Below are 20,257 nucleotides of genomic sequence, written 5' to 3'. Positions count from 1 at the left end.
AGCCTGCCTCGGTGCACATTTTCCTAGAAACTTGTCCATGAACTTTGCAAGCAGCACTTTAAGATGCAAACTGCCATTAGACATGAAGAACAAACCTGCTAGCAGTCAAGGGCAGAGAGAGGAGGGGCTGTGTCCCTGCCCTGTTCAGCATTCTCATTGTTGGCAACATACGGGGTGTCAGACACACAGGCTATATTATTGCTGACAGGTCATGATATTCAATCCTACTCCTATTCGATCAAGATACCGTCTGCAGCACACAACGGCGCGCTGAGTCTTCATTTCGGAGACAAGTCCTATTGCATTTTGAGGAATCATTACGAATCTGGTCCACGCGGACGAGCAATCTCGGAGGATTACGGAGCGCGCATTTCCAGGTATACCGTCCGAAATGCCCTCCGTTGCCGCGACGTGTTGTTGTTTCACGGGCGATTAGCTCTGCTCACTTCTATTGCCTGCCAGCGGCCGGTCAGTTCTGGGAAGTCCCGCACGGATAATGAACAGCTGATTTCTACTGGCTGAGGACCAGAATACTTTGAGCCTGACATGCTGTCGGACAGATGGTTATCCTGCGAAGGCAAGGGGAAACGCATTCTACTCAACCATTTCACAGGCTTTCTCAAAGCTGTCGCGTGGTTCTCCAAAATACGCCTTTTCTCTAAAGTACGCCTTTTTACCCATAACGTATGGCCCCGCTAACAAATGCGTACACGATTAAACATCTATTTTGGACTCAGTTTTATAAATAACGATCAGTCATTACCCCACTAAGCCATTTACAAAAATGTAATAAACTGCAGTGCTGATAATGATTCATAATTCATCTGTGCTTTTATTGACTAGCCGTCTCATGATAGTAATTCAGTAATTTATATATACCTTGCTATTTTTAAGTAACAGACCCGTAACACATTGGAATTAATTCCAACAATATTAGAAGTATTCCTGATGTCCTCCTTTTTATAAGGCAGAATTCATACATCAATATTCCCAGTAAGTCCTTTTAAAAGACAAAACCAAGATCTACAGTAGCTATGAATTTTCAGTGACAGGGTGCTTAACAAGAACCTTGAGCCCATCGATATTTCTTAACAAGAAGGCAGCGGTTGTTTGCCTTCCCTGAATAAACAAAAGGACTCTGTCGCGACCGCGTTCAGAATGGCGCGGTCCAACGGTGCCGGCAGCAAATTGCGACGAGAGCGGTCAAGGAAGGTTTCCGTCTTCGTTAAGGGCCGCCGGGTTTCAAATCTGCGCCTGGATCATCAATAAATAATGACAGGGGACCAACCTCTAATGCCACTCGGCCCCATGACAGAGATACACCGTGGCCTCTCTCTCACCCCCGGGCTTTCTTCATAAAATGCATCGCGGGGGGAATGGCTGGCTGTCGCTTGCACATAGAATAAAAGTCCCTGCCAGAGATAGGCTGTTGAAAGCACGTGCCGCAACTTCAGCCGGGGAGTCACAAACTGTAGCCACTTTTGCACTTTCACAGTCTTCACTAGGCAGAAAATACCACGCGATAATTAGTAGCTTGGAAGCTTGCTTCATTACATCTTGCAATTAAATACGAGTGAGAGAAAGGTGTAAAAACTTAGCAAATAACCTTTAATACTGTAGCCTACTGATAATGAATACAAAGCAGAGTGCTGCTAGGAAGAACACGTAGCAGGATATTTTGGCTTGTAAAGACACCCAGACTTCTGCCTGTGTGTCAATGTTACTGCATGATTGGGAGACCAGGGTTCTGCACCTACTCCCAGAAAGTAAGCACATCACCTCCCTAAAATCTCCCTGCCAGCCACAGAATTGTTTCAACGACATACCAGCCAAAGTTGGCTGCCGCCTGCTCCTTTCCAATGTCAAGAGAAGGGCACTACTGGCACTAGACTGCAAGTCCTGATCTAGTAAGTGTAGAGCAATCAGCGTAGAACTGGAATTCAGGAACTGGGCAGCGGTATGAAGGAACTCCTTCAGCACAGACATTGCACTTAATGGCTACTCCGTTTTACGGTGTAAGGGGATCCTCACTGTGCGTTGAGCTTGGCTGGTAATTGCACGTTTCAGGTTCCAGTCCCAGGTGGAGCGCTACTCGTAACATCCTGTACTACAAACGGATAACGCATGAGGAAAAAAGGCAAGCTAACGCACTGCATGATTTTTCCACATAAGGGCGCCCGCTAAGCAAACGCATTATCGAATAAAAGCACGCACTTCAAGATCTGAAGTGTGAGCCAAGGTAGAGGGGTCACAGTTCAGTGCAGTATGCGATAGAGGAATTAATGCATGCTAAGCAGCAGCCTTTCTGTGATTCGGATTCCTGGGTTCTCTTCGTTCACGTGTCCTCAGAATGCATCAAGGCCCGAGAGTTACGCTGAAGAACTGACCCCTGACCCCCCTGCCCCGCCCAACAGCCCTGCCCATTAGCAATGAATCGCAGAGATTAAGCACACACCCCGTCAGCAGAGCTCTGTACGCAAGCGAGAGGCGTTGGGTTCTGCCCCCCAGCCGGTCAGCCCAGGTGCGCAGACGCAGAGCGAGGTACGCAGACGCAGACGTGGCTACTTGGCCCGCCTCCCACACACGGGGGTCTCCCGGCAGGCCGGAGAGCGGCGGGCTGAGGGCTAGGCCCGACGGTTTACCCACGGCATTTCACTGACCCCCGTGACCTCACAGCTGGCCTCCTGCCCTGGCCTGGCACGGCTTCCGGGGGGTGGGGTGGGTGCATGGGGCCGTTCCAAGAACTCGGATTTCGCATTCAGAACGGGATCGATTGTGTGATAACCGCACGGCTCTCTATCCAAGTCCGCCAGAGCGGCAAACCCCTCGTGACGCAACCGTGCTCATCTGACCGCCGGGCTCAAGAGCCTGACTAAGAGTGACCTTCGCTGAGCCACACTTACTGCTGCGGCCATATTCCTCCACACACAGAAGGAGCTAGCGATGCTAATGGTGCACAGGCTGTGGTACTGTAATTCTCCGTGACGGAGAGTTTTTATCATCTGTTCCCAGGGATGTGAAGATAGCAAAGGAACATGCAAAAATAAGAACATTAGACATAATGATGACAACAGGACATTCAACCCATCTTGGCTAGCCATTTACCTACAAACTAGAGTGCTTCCAGCACTGCATGAAACCCAGACTTAAACACTCCTAGGCAGAGCTAATGAGCACTCATTCAGGGCCTGTGGGTCAAGGTTCCATCATATCCGTGCAATACATCGTTTGTTTAGCCAATGCCCAGATACATTTTTCACAATAGACATTTATAAATGGGTGATTTATTAACAAAATCTGGGTTAACTACAAGGACAGTGTGGTTTCGTGGGATAATGTTGCCGGTCTAGATACAGCTCCTTTTATCTGATTCAAACTGACAGCCTCCCGGCTGCAGCCAAAGTCCCATAATCCCTCCGCAACCTGGCAATCCGACAATTACCAGGAACGAAAGAGAGGAGCGGCGACGTGAGTCCGCGGCCCTCCTCTGGTATCCGTCCCGTTCGGCTCCCTTCCCGGCTCATCCCCCGCCCATTTCTGAGACTCCCCACAGCAACCGGCAGGCCCGGCCAATCAGCGATCAGCCTCTCTCCTGCTCTCCCGCTCAGCTGAGAGCGCTCCGCAGCCCAGACCCATCAAGGTCACCACAGACAGCGAGTGGCTGCCGATGACATCATTACTACTGCAGGGCGGTTATGTCACCGATCGATGGAATGAGGGGGGGGGGGGGAGGGCGGGGCGGAGGTGGGGGTTGCTTCGCTCTGAGCCAATGAGCTCGATCTAAGCAGAGAGCGAGCGGAGTCACTCACGCATACGCCTAGTACTCAGACACACGTGCACACACAGACACCACACTGCAGTCACGTACACACATGCCATAGGCCACACAGGCACAAATGCACACACACACACGCACGCGCATGCACGCCCGCGCACACACACACACACACGCATGCACGTGGCCCCACACACACACACACACACATGCAGCCACACACACACACACACACACATGCACGCCACACACACACACACACACACCACACACGCATGCACGCCGCGCACCACACACACACACACACACACACACGCATGCACGCCCACACACACACACACACACACACACACACACACACACACACACACACACACACGCACACACACAGACAATCAATAGAGTCTTAAAACACATATGGACAGTCTGTAAAACTGTTTCTTAATGCACGCACACACACTTAAAGACAAACACACGCACAGACACACTAAGCAAACAGACTCTTTCAACCTCCCTTCTCCACACACAATCAGTTGAACAGATGCCTAAGATTACACTGCAGCTGCTACTGACTGCTGAGTGCCATGTCTTTCCGTTGCTTCACAACAGAAATCTGATTGGCTGAAATATTTGAATCTGAGCATAAACCGATGATATTCTGGCGACCAGCAGCTGAATAAACAGGCAGGAAGTACACGCAAGAATAGAGTCCACTGAATGGGGAACATAAAATAAGAGTTTAATAAATCACTTATAATTGAGCTGTACCAGCACAAAGTACATTACAGCGAAGCCTTTCTCAGGGGAGAGATTCCAAGTAAACAAACCCATTCCTTCCAAATCAGAAATGCTGCTTTTTTTTCCCATCATATTGGTGATACATTAACTTGCAAAATACTTGCTACTGTAAAATGCTAAAAAAAAAAAAAAAAAATTCTAAATCTGGGTAGTGCCATCATTTATTTTACAAGTTTGAGAGACATTCTCTATGAAGGGGAGAGCAGACAGTCCACCCTTATTATGTATATTTTACATTTTATTCAGACAGGGTTATGGTGGTGACCTGTCCCCCCACCCACATGGGGGATACAGCCGCCCCACCCGACAGACTGTGCTACACATTGTCTGTGGATTGCTTTAAAAAATTTTTTTTTTTAACAATTCTCTATTTCACAATTCAACAGCTGACACGAGTGCAGAGATTCCTTTCATGCAGTATAAATCCAACCGTCCAAAAAGCCCCTTTTCACTGGGTTTACCCACTAAAATTCAGTACCGAATGACAGGGAACAGGAGTCTGAAAGGTTCTCCTCCACCCCCAGCCAGTGAAACACAAACTCCCCACTGCAGGCCACTCCTACAGCAGCCTGTACTATCATAGTCGTAATGCGGATAGCCTGATAGCAGAGCTCCCAACTCCCTTCCTCAGCGTATCTCATCATATCTGGTTTCACAGAGGCTGTTAGTGAACGTGCACGCTCTCAGGTTTCCACTCTGCGGGACCCCGCCCGGCAGCTCTGTCCACCCCCACCTCCCCCTCACAGACCCTGGACGGTTTTAACGGGCCCTTTATTCGGCCGCGAACGGGGTCGGTTCGCCGTCCGCCGCGGACGGTGGCAGCCCTTCCTTCCGCACGGCAGCTGAAAAAAGTGCCGGGCGATAAAATTGCCCCTTCCTTAGAGAAACCAGTCACGGCCGCTGGCTTCTGCTCAACAGCAAAAATAATGCAAAAGCGCAGGGAGATCCGGAGCGCCGCTTTTTGCTAGGGCTTTTAGCGCTAATGCGAATCGCTAACCGCACGTGCGGTCAAGGTCAGACAGCCAGGCTCCTGCAATCTGCGCGTCTCTGAGGCACGATCCGGCTTTTGGTCCCATCAGCCGAGCGAACGCGGTCGCACCTCCCGAGCGCCGCCCGCGCGACCGTCAGATGGTCCGATCGCACCGCCATCCGTCCTTCCCCCCCCCCCCCGCCAGGATCGATACGTCCGCGCCCGTCTGAGCGAAATAAGAAAAACGCGGGCCTCTGCTGGCAGGAGCAGGAGCACTTGATTGACACTCAAGGGCCCACTATCTGTCGTAGACAGATGAGGGTAAAAATACACAGGACTGAGATAACCTCAGAGAGCAAGACAGAAAAAGACCTCTTTCTCTCTTCTTCGCGTGCACAATCACACACACACATACACACACACACACACACACACACACACACACACCTCAACATCTCCCCAATCTTGAGACAGGCCTTGTGGAAATGGGACGAACACCCAGAAAACAAAGAATATGGAGCTTTTCCAGAGTTTTCTCTCTGAGGCCATACAGAGTGTTACGTATCTATGAGAAAACTGTATTTCCCCTCAAGTTTGGATTTAATCAACTATTGCAGTGTAAGATATCCAATATGTATAATTCTGTTTAAAGGCCCTCTCTTAATATCAGTCTGCTCATTTCAAAAGCAACATCTTAATAAGCTTCAATGAACAAGAAAGCTGATATGGACCCAGAGTTACACTCTCATACAACAGAAGGTCAGACAACAAATGAAAGGCTTGCTGTTTTACATGCATTACAATATTACGTTTTGTTTTTTTTACATTTTTAACTTTTAATTCCAGAGTTAGTCTTTTCCCAAATTTGGAATGCTGAGTCAGCATTACAGGGCCCTGCCACTGCTGCTGTATCCACTCTGACACGCAGATCTCCGCTTGGTTAACTCCAGGAGGTGGACAGAAATCACTGCTGATGTCATAAGCGCAGCATGCTCTTCGTCTGAGGGACAGGAAGCCGGTCCCCAATTCTGAGTCGATTCTGACCTCTCAACAAGCTGCCAGACATTATCCGAAAAGCAAAACACGTGTCAGCAGAAGGTCGGTTTCCCTTCTCCAGTAATGAGACAAGCGGCTATTTCTACATCTACTCAGAAGTCTTCCCAACCTATCGAATGCCCATCGCAACAGGCTAGTCACAGCTCAAGTGGAACACTCAGATCCTCATTCCACACTATGTTAGAGTACTTAACATACTGGTTAGCTTTGGTTAGCTTTGGTTGCTGTCTTTCAACTCAAGCAGAGTAACAACTGCCACAAGAGAAAGCATTCTAAGTACAAACAATGCTGTGCCACTAGAGGACGTTACTCTGAGTAGTTACATGCTTTGTGAGTACGCAAAAGTTTATGTGACTTGCCTGTGAACATGTGACATCGCGTAAATAAGTACAAATCTGAATTGTATCTTATACAATCCACTGAAAAGCTGTTATCTAGGACAAGATTCATATGATGCTGCCGCTGAAGTATGACTAGCTATAAACTGACTGAAATAAGCTGGGCCCATTGGGACATTACATATCATCTGAGCTACATTATCGTAAGAAGCAAGGCAGAAATGTGGACAACAGATGGTGTGGTTTTGTGAGTGGGCCACCACAAATAACTCCACCCGGACACTAAGCACACTCATTCTGGCATAAACTGATCCAGGGTCAGTGGCCTGTGGCACGACCCATCTACAGTACATCATTAACTGCAGTGGGAACTGATGTAACAGGTCTGTGGGGAGCGTGTCTGGAGCCTCGACTCAACTCAAGGTGCGGCCCTTTAAATGCATTGAGTGTGAGCACAGGAGAAGACTGAGGAGGTAAGAACGCCTTCCGCCGAAACAGAAACGGCACGGCACGGAGCCGAGAAGCCGACACCTGGACCCCGTCACCGCCGGCAGAACCGCAGGACTCCTTTCCCCCCGGGTGGGGGGGGTAAACAGGCGGGCACGTTTCCATGGATACGGCTTCGCCGAACGACAGCAGAAGCGTGTTTTAAGGGCTCCTCCGAGCGCACTGAAAACGCGCGAGTAATACCCCTCGTTTCGGGGCGCGCGGGCCCCCACTGCACCCCCAGGGCCAGTGAGAGATGACATAACGGAAAGAGCCACAGAGCGCCTCGCTCAGCGAACACCCCTCCCTCAGTCAGATCGGCCATGACCGCGAAGACTGACACGCTATCGCTAAACACGCATCGCTATTACTACAGATCGCCGTCTTCTTTGCCTTCCCATATTCCAAATCGCTCGAAATCGCTCTTGCTTTTTATTACATATCTGTAACATGCAAAACATTACATTTGCAATATTACATTTGCAAATTGTATGTATTTTCACAGAAACAATAATATGTTAAGTGCAGTGCCTGACTTAGAGGTATAGCTAACATCAAAGCAGCCAATATTATTAAACCTGTCACAGTGTAGTTACAGGTTCAGTTGAATGTTCGCAATGCTGCCCTTTGTGGCTCCATTGTTTAAGCTCACAGACTCCATCTGACGGTGTACCACAGGGTGGAGATAGCTGACGTAGATAATTCCACATCGTCAGCCTACCACACTGTCACAGAAACATAGTTTCTCCCTGCTGTGTGCCAGTGTGTATACCAATGCTCCCAGAGGGGCAGGCTCTCCTTATTGATGCCTACTGAAAAAAACAAGCTCCTCCCTCCCTCCCTCCCCCAGAGAGCTGTGACCCAATGAGAATACAGAAGAGGCGGAACCAGGCTCTATAGCCACTCCTCCTCTCTACCACTCTCCATTGAGGCCCACTGCACTGTAACTCACAGTACCCAGACCTCCCCAGACCCCTCATTCTTTCAAAGAGCAGAAAAGGGCACCCAAAGATGTTCACAGGCCCGGATTTCAAATAAAAGAAAAACGAATTTCTGAAAACCTATGTGCCCTTGAAGAAAATCCTTGGGCTGTGTTTCAGAGTACTCAAACTCAATCACATGACCACGTCAGGGTAAATGATTAACCTTTTAGCCCATTAGCAAGTGTTTACATACATAGCATGCATAAACAGTGGATGCACTCTGACTGACCTTAAACTACACAGTGCAGTATCTGGGGTACATGTTACATTGAATAGTTTTATTCAAATACCAACAAGGCAAGAGAAATTAAGAACTAATTATGACATAATCTGCATCGGTACATAAATCGCTTGAATCATATGAGCGAAAGCCCTGACGCTTTAACGCTTCATGGCAACGTTTTCTGGGTTACAGCCCAAACATTATTCCTGCCTGTTAGATCAGGCTGAGAGCCGCTGTTCTAAGGTGCTACTCGGACCCGACAGTCCTGAAGCCCGCGGTCGTACACGCTCGCTCTGCGCCATTCGTCACCGTCTCCCGGTCCGCACCACGCCGGGTTTGTCACCGCTGTGAGAAGCCATTAAGCTTGTCCGCGCTGGCGGACGATCCTCACGCATCAATCACGCGGACCGCTCCTGCGCCGGGGCTGCCAGAGCCGTCGTGTCCCCAGGACGACAGGCGCCGCTCTCGATTTACACGTCACCTGCAGTCCTGCTTCACCCGTGAAAAAGACCACAGGACTGCTGGCAGAGAGGGCCGAGAGAGAGTGTAGGGTGGAGGGTGCAGCCTAGAGAAGACAGAGGACAGAGAGATGGCAGAGCGATAGTGGAGAGAGAGCAGAGAGAGAGCGGAGAGAGGCTCCAGGGCTGCATGGGGTGAGGTGCATCACTTTGAATAGATGGCCATGAGCTGCTCACTAACTCAACCTTATTTGTTTATATTATAAAGTCCATTTGTGCCTTTTCGTTTATTACTTTGGTGCGTGTGCATGTGTGTCTGTATTCTCACTTCCGAAAATGAAATAAGAAGGAATATATCAAAATAAAATATATTACTAAGATCAGAAAATATATTTGCAACAATTATTGCCACATATATTGCAATACATATATATTTTTTAATGCATTGCTATGAAATTAGCTATATTATCTTCATATTTTCTAAAAAGACAATATAAACACTATATATTCAATACATTCCATCTTTCCCATGTTCTAAAAAACATAGTAGAGAGCGGTTATAATTACTACATTACAGTAATTATAGTGACTACAGAATGCTGTTGTTTGTGAGACTCGTGTTTCCATGGGCAGCGAGGCTGAAGGAGATGCTTGCGAGCCTGACACAGGAAATGGATCGTGTTTCGCCGCGGTCTGGGTCCAGGCTCAGCGGGACCGCATGCCAAAGGACCGCCCCCCAGGCCGAGCGGTGGTGGAACAGCGACGAGACGAACACCCTGAGCCGCCCGCCACGGCGAACACCCCAGCGGCCTCACCTCACAGGCTTCCTCAGAGTCACTCAGGCCGTATACAACCTTCACTAATGCGGAGTAAACAGCTCTAGGGCGACAAGAGATTATCTCTTCCTGTAGGAAAATGACATGAAGGGGAGCGCCTCCCTCACGCAAGAAACCTCATCAGCGTGCACCTTCCACAAGGCCGCAGTTATGGCTACATTCCCCTGCGTGTGAACGTGAGTGTGTGTGTGTGTGTGTCCTTCTGTATGCAGCATGCCAAGTGCACATCAAACAGGACAAAGTCTCGTCCTGTCCCTTTAAGAGAACGAGCCAAGTTCATTCAGGCGGCCACACTGAGCAGCTATTTATAACCTCCGTCTTTGAGGTCTCCCATTTGCATGTAAGCCGCACGCTCACGCCCCGCTCGTGCCTCATTTGCATACGCCGTGCCGCCGCCGCCGCCGCGCGGCTCTCCCTGCCGCCTGCGACCCCGCCGCGCCGCGTACGCGTGGGAGCGCGCGTGCGCGTGCGTGTGCGAGCGCCTGCGTGCCCGTGTCATCGACCGTCACCGCCCGGCTTTATCACCGGCTCTGCGCTCGCTGTGGCAGGGCGGATCCGTAGCGCTGAGCGCGTACTCCAGCGAGGCACGTCCAGGCCTGCTCACCGCCAGCCAGCAGAGCCCTGATGAGTCACCGCCTCCACACAGCAGCCAGATTAATTACACTGACTGAGCCTGCTATCAGTGTGTGTGTGTGTGCTAGAGTGTGTGTGTGTGTGTATGTGTGTGCGAGAGAGTGTGTGTGTGTGCGAGAGTGTGTGTGTGTGTGTGCGTGTGCGAGAGTGTGTGTGTGTGCGTGTGTGTGTGTGCGAGAGTGTGTGTGTGCGAGAGAATGTGTGTGTGTGCGTGTGCATGTGCGTGTGCATGCAGAGGAAGGAGGTTTAATGATGTTTAGTGTGTGTGCGTTATGCTGTTTAGTGGTGTGTCTGTGCGTGTCTGTGTTGCTGCTTGGGATGATGGTTGTGTGTGTGTGCGTGCGTGGTTTCTGGTGCAGCTAGTGTGTGTCAGTGTTTATGTCAGTGTTGTGGTCGTGTTGCATGCGTGTGTGTGTGTGTGTATGTGTGTGCGTGTGTCCGTGCAGTTTTAGCGAGCGTGCCTATGCTGTATGTCTTAAGAGTCTGCTGATGGTGTGCGTGCGTGTTAGCGTGCATTACGCTGCTGTGTGGGTGTGCATGCGCGTGATAAGGATCAGCCTGCTGTGTACATGCGTGCGCGCAGAGCATGAGAGTTCCAGAGAGTGTGTGGGAGGCCGCTGCTCTCCATGCTTGGACAGCAGGCTCAGCTGAAGTTATGAGGGAGCCAGAGGCTGCACGCAAAGCGCGTAAATATCCAGGCCTGAGAAAACAGCACTTTAGGCGCTTAGATACGGTCAACACCTTCATCTTACACTTTATTTTATAGCCTACTTACAGAAGACAGCGTTTATCATATGAAATCTACCCAGAATCGCGACGCTTTCACTCTAAAACCCACAACACCAGAATTTTAACTCCAGAAAATCGACTGTGCAAGATTGTGTGTCCATGCTGGCCATTTAAATACAGCTCTACAGAGGTTCTACAGTACATTTTATACTATATTCAACAGAGCGTAACTTTGAATAGCAAACTTAAGCAAATGTACATTTTGTTCTTGCCTTCTTTTTTTTAACACATTATGAAATCAGCAATTAATGAAAATATTTTTAAAGAAAGAAGTGAAAAAAAAACACACACAGTTTCTAGCCTAGGGTTAAAAAAAAGGAGGCTAGCTTCTGCAGGTTATGTAAAGCAATGAAAAAGGAACACGTTCATGTGACTCGTTAGACCCTCGATGTCCTCTTGTCGTACCTGTTCTCAAGGAGCACACGCTCATTTTCTTTGCTTAGAGGTGCGCGCAGCGTCTCGTTTCCAGCAGAATGCTGGCGCTCGTTGTTACGCAACACATTCCTCATTGGCTTGCCCTCAGATTAGCGACTGACCACAGAATCCACTCTGTTCTGCACGACTGACCATCCACACCTTGGTTCTGTATCCTCTCGTGCTCGGGCAGTGAACCACGGGCGGAGCCCTCTTGCATGTCTGACATTTTTTCTCTCTGGCAAGAAATAAGGAAGTAAGTCCAACCCGTTTATTTTCCAACTGACTCAACATTATTTCCTTTGCTTCACGAACATCTTTATCCTTGGCAAATAATGCTGTGTAGCCTATACATTACTGTAGCTGCAGTAAAGCTGAGGGAAAAAAAGTACACGTGGGAACAAGGGCTATATTCCAGCTCAGAACACAAGAAACAGCAGGTGAGACAAAGATTCCTCATACATTCAGCAATGTATTTTCACTCTTTCTGCAAACAATTTTTTTTGTCAGAAAAATATTTTGTATCGAAATTCCAGCAATGCTGCAAATAAAAAGTTTGAAAAATCCATTTGTATTCGCTTCGTATAATGCTCTAAAATCTGTAACAGGCCTTTCTTTGTAACTGTTATTAAAAAAAACATTTTTTTTAAACAAACCATTAAAAACTGCTAGCAGAAGCACTTCTTTATGTTTCAATTATTTCAAGGTGTCTTTTTCAGGAAAGGGAGTGGAAACTTCCATTCCTCACTCTGCCACATAGGGTGACAGTATTCATTGCTGAAAACACAGTCAATATGTGGGAGGGTTATATTTGTACTGATCTAGAATACTTGTTGATATCATAAGTAAACAAATGCCTACAAGACACACAGACCACAAGGACAAACTGACACCACACCTAAGTATCTTACAAATACACTACATGACCAAAAGTATCTGGACACCCCTCGGTCTGGGGCTGTCCTTCATGGTTTGGGCTGTGCCCTTAGTTTCAGTGAAGGCAAATGTGCTTCCAACTTTGTGGCAACAGTCTAGGAAAGGCCCTTTCATGTTTCAGCATGACACTGCAACCGCGCACACAGCGAGGTCTATACAGAAATAGATTTGGCAGGATCGGTGTGGAAGAACTTGACTGGCCTGCACAAAGCCCTGATCTCAACCCCACCAAACACCTTTGGGATCAGTTGAAAAACCAACTGCGAGCCAGGCCTAATCGCCCAATCAGTGCCCGACCTCACTAATGCTCTTCTGTCTGAATGGAAGCAAATCCCTGCATCAATTCTCCAACATCTAGTATAGAGCCTTTCCAGAAGAGTGGAGGTTGTTATAGTGGCAAAGGGTGGACCAACTCCAGATGAATGCTCCTTATTTTGTATGAGATGTTGGATGCTAGGTGTCCACATACTTTTGGCCATATAGTGTATCTTTATAATTATCCAGATTTTGTTGACAACTGAATTTCATTCTCTGCCATAGGAACTTCCACAAGGACTCATGATAGATATTGTAATGTTCTGGCTCTTTAAGAGTGAAAGGGGGAACAAAAAGGGTACAAGACATCAATCTTTCAGTTGATGTATCTACCGCACAGAAAACAAAACCACAAATCGTAGGTCACAAGATCACAGGCCCCACCCAGAATACCAAAAAACACGACAGCTAAGGCAGCTACGAAACCCGAAGGTTGCCAAAACAGCACGCTAGATCAGGCAAACGGCACACCAAAGTGCACAGTCATAATCAGAATAGGTTTCGGAAGCGTTGCTATTTGGTGCGGTTGCGAGGACACAAAATACAGCACAACAGCGAAGAACAACTGTAAGCAGAGCGCAGAGAAATGTCTTCACAACTACGCGTCGTTCTTGGGAAATGATTCCTAGCACACTGTAATTATTAGCAGATTGTTCCGTGGGGGGAGGGGGGTGGCCATTTCAAAGCAAATAAACTCTGTTCTCCTCCGCCTAGCCTTTGCCATTGACGTCTGATGTTCGAATCTACAAAATGCCAAGGCACCAATAAAACTCCCACACTCTGTAATTCCTCCAAAACTGGCTGTGGTGATATGGTGCGCCCGGGCGGTGGAAATTCCGGTGTCTGGATGTCAGATCCGTCTCACAGGAGGCCGGTGGAATGCGCGTGGGTCGGGTGGAGGAGATGGAGCTTCTGCCTGCCCCCGGCGGCCCCTTCCAGGGCCAGGACCACAGGAGACTGACGCTCGCGATCAGAGGCACTCGGTCCATTTCAACACCCACCCCACCCAACGCCCACCCATAACCTGCAGTCATGTTCACACAGGTATTTTTTTCCTAAACCTACTGTAAGAGTTATTTGGCCTACTCCCTTTTCACAGGCCTTGCATGCACTCCGGGAAAAAAAAGGTTCTGAATACTCAATTTTTCAACTCGCAGCTTCCTTCACTAAATTTTTTAGCTTAGATTTAGGGTGACACTGTCGCCTTACAGCAAGAAGGTTTTGGGTTCGAATCAGGCCTGGGCCTTTCTGTGTGGAGTTCTCCCAATGTCCGCATAGGTTTCCTCCAGGTACCCTGGTTTCCTCCCACAGTCCAAAGACATGCAGGTAGGCTAATTGGAGACTCTAAATTGCCCATAGGTATGAGTGTATGAGTGAATGGTGTGTGTGCCCTGCGATGGATTGGCAGTCTATTCAGGGTGTATTCCTGCCTCTTGCCCAATGCATGCTGGGACAGGCTTCAACACACCCCACGACCCTGCCCAGGATAAGCGAGTATAGATATTGGATGGATAATGGATGGAAGTAAAGCTGAAGGCTAAAAAATGTAGTGAAGCAAGTTGTCTTGAATTATGAAGTATTCTGAACTTTTTTTTTTTTACAGTGTGGGTTGAGTGAGTTTATTCCATTCTGTTCAACGCGTTCATGCTTATTCAAGATCGCTTCCCCCGCAGACGCACGCTTTCATGTTATTTCACCTTATTACCCGCGATATGGTTCTACTTATCATCACAATTGTAATTAATTTATAATACAGTACATCCATTTGGTTTATTAACCAGTCATGTGACACAGTACTTCTAAAATGGCGGACAGATTTTGAGAAAGGTTGACTGAGACCAGGCAGATGCTGCTCTAGGGAGACAGGGGGGGGGAGGGGGGGGGATTTTAGGTTAGGGTTATTCTTCAGCTTAGCAGTGGCTCAACTCACATATCAGTTGCTCTGGACGCTGACACACAGCAGTACATTTCTTATCATCTAATTTACAAACACCACCAAAGTGCTTTTCTGTGGTCATGCACATAAGCTGATTCTAAAAACAACACTGACGCAAAATTGTTGTTTAGACATACATGATTGAAAGGTTCTAAAACTACACAAGGATTTGTCGTCTGCCAGTACAGAGGCGGCCGATCTTTTCAAACAGGCAAAAAAAAAAAAAAATACTTTCCGCTCGGAACAGCTGGAACCAAAATGAGTTTGGTGGACTCCTTCCCTTATCCCTGACCAGAATGCGAAAATAAATCTCCCCGAAATGAACTGATCCAGGGTCGGCGTCTGAGTTGTGCAACCTCGCCGATAAACTGCAGACGGCGATGGGGCGGGGGGGGGGGGGGGGACAACAAACCGCTGCAAATCAACTGTCGGTCACGTTACTGATAACAATAATCAGGCCCATAAAAAAAAGGAATTCTCTGTGCGTGCTCGCTGGCTGCGGTAGTCAGAAGAAAAAAAAGATCTGGCTGGAACCAGTATTGCTGCACAAGCACAAAGGTCCCAGGTCTAAGCGCACACGCCCATACGGGCCTCAGAGCACTTCTTCGTAGGGCGGGGGGAAGAAAGAAGAAGGGGGGGGGGGGGGGGAGTTCCATAGTACTACGGCTTACGTAACCGCGGCGCCACGCGGAGCCGCGCGGGGCAGCGCAGGACCTCGCTCGCGCCGGGCTAACGGCTCGGCGGAGAATTCGAGCTTTATTAAACACGCGGCTCTCTCCAGCGGCGCGCGGTGTAGGCCCGCAGCGCTGCGGCCGTCCCGTGAGTAATGCGAACGTGCGTCCTTACGCCGCCGCTTTCTCACAAGCTCAGCTCACCCCGCCGAGGCCGCGCGCGCTGGAATCGCTCTCAGGCCTGTCGGGCGGCGCTGTCGTCCTGGCGTTTCCTCAGAGCGCTCGCTGCAAATGGAGACTGTCAGGAGTCCACGGAACGCCAGGCAATACACTGCACAGTCATACACACACCTCCCCCTCTCTCTTACTCCCTTTCTGTCTCTCTGTCTCTCTCTCTCTGACATGACTTCCCCATGCAGTACGTGCTGAGAGTCTCTCACTGATTCTGACTCCCCAGGATGATGAAGTACCCTACTCTTGTAACAACGTAGCGCTTTCTGTCCACCGTTATCAATCAAGATAAGCAAGCGAGGGCCTCTAACTTCCGCTAACTGGGCTTTGAGCGCGCCTGAAAAACCTCACGTCTCCACGCGCGGGGCCCGTTCCGGAAGAGGCCGGAAAACGGGGAGCGCCCTGTGAGCGGCACGCAACGCCGCGAACACGTGCTCCTCAGGTGTGCGTCAAATTCAGGGTGCTGCACCTTGAAAAACCCAGATAAACTTTGCTCAGTGTTCGAAACAAGCATGTGCCGTAACAACAGGACAGCCGCCCTACTTGGTCAGTCTGAAGAGAAGCTGGTATTCCAACAGGTTCAGGGGACATTCTTTTAAACACCCTCAGTAATGTAAAATTATAACTCGCCCCTCCTTTAATGCGTCGCCTGCTGCTAAAGAGACACAGCCTGTGCGTGTGCAGTTCAGCACAGACAGTATGGATGAAAACTGGGGCGGTGGGGGCTGTATGGATCGCCATGTTACACAATGCACATTGTATAAGAGCGGGGGGCTGCACCCACCGCCCGCACAGTCCCGCCCGGCTGGGCCGTATACACTCGCTATCTGGACACAAATAGCCTGGATCTTTACATAGCTGCTTCCTGTGAACAGCACAAGGGATTGATTTACTATGGCTCCCCTTAACCTCGGTGCGTAAATCTATCTTCAGTGTGAGCGCTACATGTACAGGTTGCTTCAAGAAATGCACGTATACCGTTATACATCTAGCCAATAGCATGTGGCTAAAGCTAGGTCTTTTTTGGCAGCATAAGGCTTGTAACTTACATTGTTTTGAATTGACCCATTACTGATGCTCTACGTCAAAACAGTCCAGACACGCACCGGGATTTTAGCACGCAGCCTCTGAGGCCTTGTGCCATTAAAAGCCTGTCCCTCACACTTCCCTTTGAGAATCATCTGTTCGGTGATGCTCCTAGCACATTTTAAAGGGATTTCTCAAACACGATCACAGTGTTATTTATACTGTCTCAGCAGGAAGGACTGGCAACTAAACGACAGCGACGTTAGCGTGCTAGTGACTCGGGCGCACCTTCGCGGATTGATGTGCGGGATGAATAGGAGCAGGAGCGGCATCGCGGTTCAACCAGAACCGCTAAAGCCCAAAAAAAGAGAAAAAGGACCACGCGCTTCAAAGGCGCCAGATACGGGAGTAAAGAACGCTCCGGAGAAAGAACGCGCGCCCACACACCCGCTCCGTCGCCCCCGCGGGGATCCAAACAAAGCCCTCGCGGCTGGAGCGCTCCTCCTGTTCGCGGCTTTATCAAAGAATCTCGGGAGCGTGTCGCGACAACGCGGGGAGACGCGCCGTTTCCCTCGAATGTATTCTAGAAGCCCGCCTGACGCTAGCGCCGATGAGCGACATCACGGGAGGCGGGGCAATGTGATGTCACAGCTACACCCTCCCGCAGTAACCGAACCGGAAACCGGTTTTCTCTGGAATTCGGACAGGACCCTTTTTCGATCTCAGTCACCCTTGACCAAAGGTCTATGCCGTGACGCACGGGTTCGATATTTCCCTTTTCTTAATAGCAACCACATGGCCACCGCCAGGCCTGCAGGTTATGGGAACAAGCCTTTTGCCACAGATCTCGCAGAGATTACACGCTCTCTGCCCAGAGCGCTCCCTGTTCCACAGAACTTCTTTCTGTGCACTCGAGTTGATTTAAGATATTCTTATCGAGTATTTATAGCGGGTTGTATTCGGCAACGTTACTGCAGGTCACTGCATTGCAGCTGTTATTACATTTATGCTCAGTGCAAGATTATCAGGGCGCGTTAATTTGACTAATTCCCATTTAGGACTTGCATTTAATTGTCACTTGCGTGGGCTTCCTTTAAAATATTCGGAATGCTTTTGCATTTTTTGAAAATGAAATCCTTGGTGAAACTGTTAGCTTGTGCATAGCACACAACAGGGCCATTTTGAGGTTGATTTATCAGCGTTTGACACATCCAAACAAACACTTTCCCAGGTTTACTTTTTCACCCGTGAGTTCTTTTGCAGACGGGGAATCAGAAACTTACAGCAGACCTTTGCTGAGGCTCGTTTTAGCTAAGAGAGAAAATCAGCCTCAGCAGCGACTGGCAAAGAAAACCGTCCGCGAGTCTAAGGTGGTCCGTCTGGAGAGGCTCGTTGATTGCGGCAAAAGTCTGGACTGCACTGATGAGGGGCGCGGCTCCATTTTCCCAATCACTTCAGCCCTGACAGGGCCCGGACAATTAGAATCTCCCCCACTCTCCCAGAATGCACCTTGAGCCGACGGTGAGAAAGGAGCAGAAGCCCATAAATAATGGCCAAATAACATCCCTCTGACAGGCAACATTAATAAGAGAGGCAAAGGCCGCCGAAGAGAGATTTAAAGGCTGGCGATCGCTGGCAGCATCGTCAAACACTCAGCGCCCGTGAAGAGAACCCCAGCTCGCCACGGCGGCTGGTCCGTCAGAGACGCGCTCGCCGGCGACACCCCTGACCGCAACCTCCCCGCTCTCGGAAACGTCACGCTCAGTTTCACCTAAAGAACCGTCAACAACAGCCAGACGAGATCGGCAAAGCCGCCACAGAGACGGGCAAGCAAGCTCAAGTACACCCTTTTTGTTTTTTTTGCAGTTCTTGCCACTATCGAAGCCGTGTCACAAATGATATTTAAACAGTGGACTACATTACCCACGGTACATTAAACGCCATGTTTCGATGCAGAAGGTTTCACCTGAATAAATATATGCGATTCCGCAAAACCGACGTCTCCTCGTCTGATGCCAGTGCTGTGTGTCATTTTTGCTTCCTACAGGCTCACTCACTGCTTCGATGCTCTAAAGGCCACAGACAGGGTTTTTAAGCACAGCACTCTCAGAATCCCAAAGCAGTAGCATTAGCATGCCAAAGATCAGATGTCAGCTTTGATGCTGCAGTCTGCCAGCATCGTCCCACTGCATAAACTGTTGTAATTCCAGGGTTGTGATCCGTCAAAGTCTATTACAGTCACAATAATGAAACAGCCTGATGCGCGAGCCAAGGGCACCATGCAGGCTGGGTGGGAGGGGGGTGGTGCGCATCCATGACAACGGCAACCCATCGCTCCAACACAGCCTCCAATCCAATACAACGAAAAATGACACTGTACATTCTGAGGAACTGAAAAAAGCCAAAACTGATGCTCTCCCGGGAAAAGGTGGCTTGCTCCCTTCAGGAGAAGTGGGAGCGACTGCCCCAGGAAGAGGAGTTCAAGAATCCCGGCGGGTGGCAAACGAGGAGCTGAGCCGAAAGACAAAGTTCTCGATTTACCATCCCTACTCTCACCTATGGTCACAAGCTATGGATAGTGACCAAAAGAGTGATTTCCCGAATAAAAACGACCAAAATGGGGTTTCTCCCCAGGGTGGCGGGGCTTACTCTCCTTGACAGGTTGAGGAGCTCAGCCATCCAGGAGGACCTCACAGCAGAGCCGCTGCTCCTTCACATTGAGAGGAATCAGTTGAAGTGGTTTGGGTATCTGATTAAGATGCCTCCTGGGTGCCTCCCTTTGGAGGTGTTCCAGGTATGTCCAGCTGGTAGGAGACCCAGAAGCTGACCTAGGACATACTGGAGATATTATATCTCCTGGCTGGCCAGGGATAACCTCGGGATCCCCCGGGATGAGGTGGGGAGAGGGACGTTTGGGCTCTGTTTACCCTGTTGTCGCCTCGACCCTGACTAGGACTAAGCGGTTAGAAAATGGATGGATGGATGATAGCGCTTAGGAGATGGAGAGGAAGCTGGTTCAGCCTTTCAGCTAGCTTATCCGTGACACCCTCAGGGACAGTGCGGGTGCATCCGAGGTCACCCCAAAAAACACAGGCGTGAGAACCTGATGATGGCACTGTTCCCAGAGTTCACCCCGGATCAGTCCGACACCCAATCTGATCTGCGACCTGAGAGGCACGCTCTGAGCAGCCGTGACAACACGCCAGTCCAGGCCAGGAGGGCGGAGTCTGGGAGCAGCAGATGTGTATTTGAGATTGGGGTGGAGCCATGTGCGCCACAGAGGAGGGGATCGGTCAGAGACTCACCTCTCTCTCTCTCTCTCTCTCTCTCTCTCTCTCTCTGTCACTCAGTCCTGTCTGTCTCTATTGCTGTCTCTATGTCTG

At 49.5% G+C, this 20,257-nt stretch overlaps 1 protein-coding gene across 4 annotated transcripts in view; it reads right to left on the bottom strand.

Moving 5' to 3' along the window:
* atxn1a (ataxin 1a) overlaps positions 1 to 20,257 on the bottom strand; it is a 91,562-nt gene that overhangs the window by 40,278 nt on the left and 31,027 nt on the right. Inside the window, exon 3 of one of the 4 annotated variants that reach the window (XR_010332009.1) lies at positions 11,034 to 11,997. The exons of the other annotated variants lie outside the window; for them this stretch is intronic. The gene's annotated coding sequence lies outside the window, so the exon portion shown is untranslated. Of the gene's footprint in view, positions 1 to 11,033; positions 11,998 to 20,257 lie in introns of those variants that run through there. 4 annotated transcript variants of the gene reach the window in all.

This window comes from Anguilla rostrata, chromosome 8, assembly GCF_018555375.3.
Source record: "Anguilla rostrata isolate EN2019 chromosome 8, ASM1855537v3, whole genome shotgun sequence".
NCBI classification, from domain to species: domain Eukaryota; kingdom Metazoa; phylum Chordata; class Actinopteri; order Anguilliformes; family Anguillidae; genus Anguilla; species Anguilla rostrata.
This window is presented reverse-complemented; position numbering and strand designations above follow the sequence as displayed.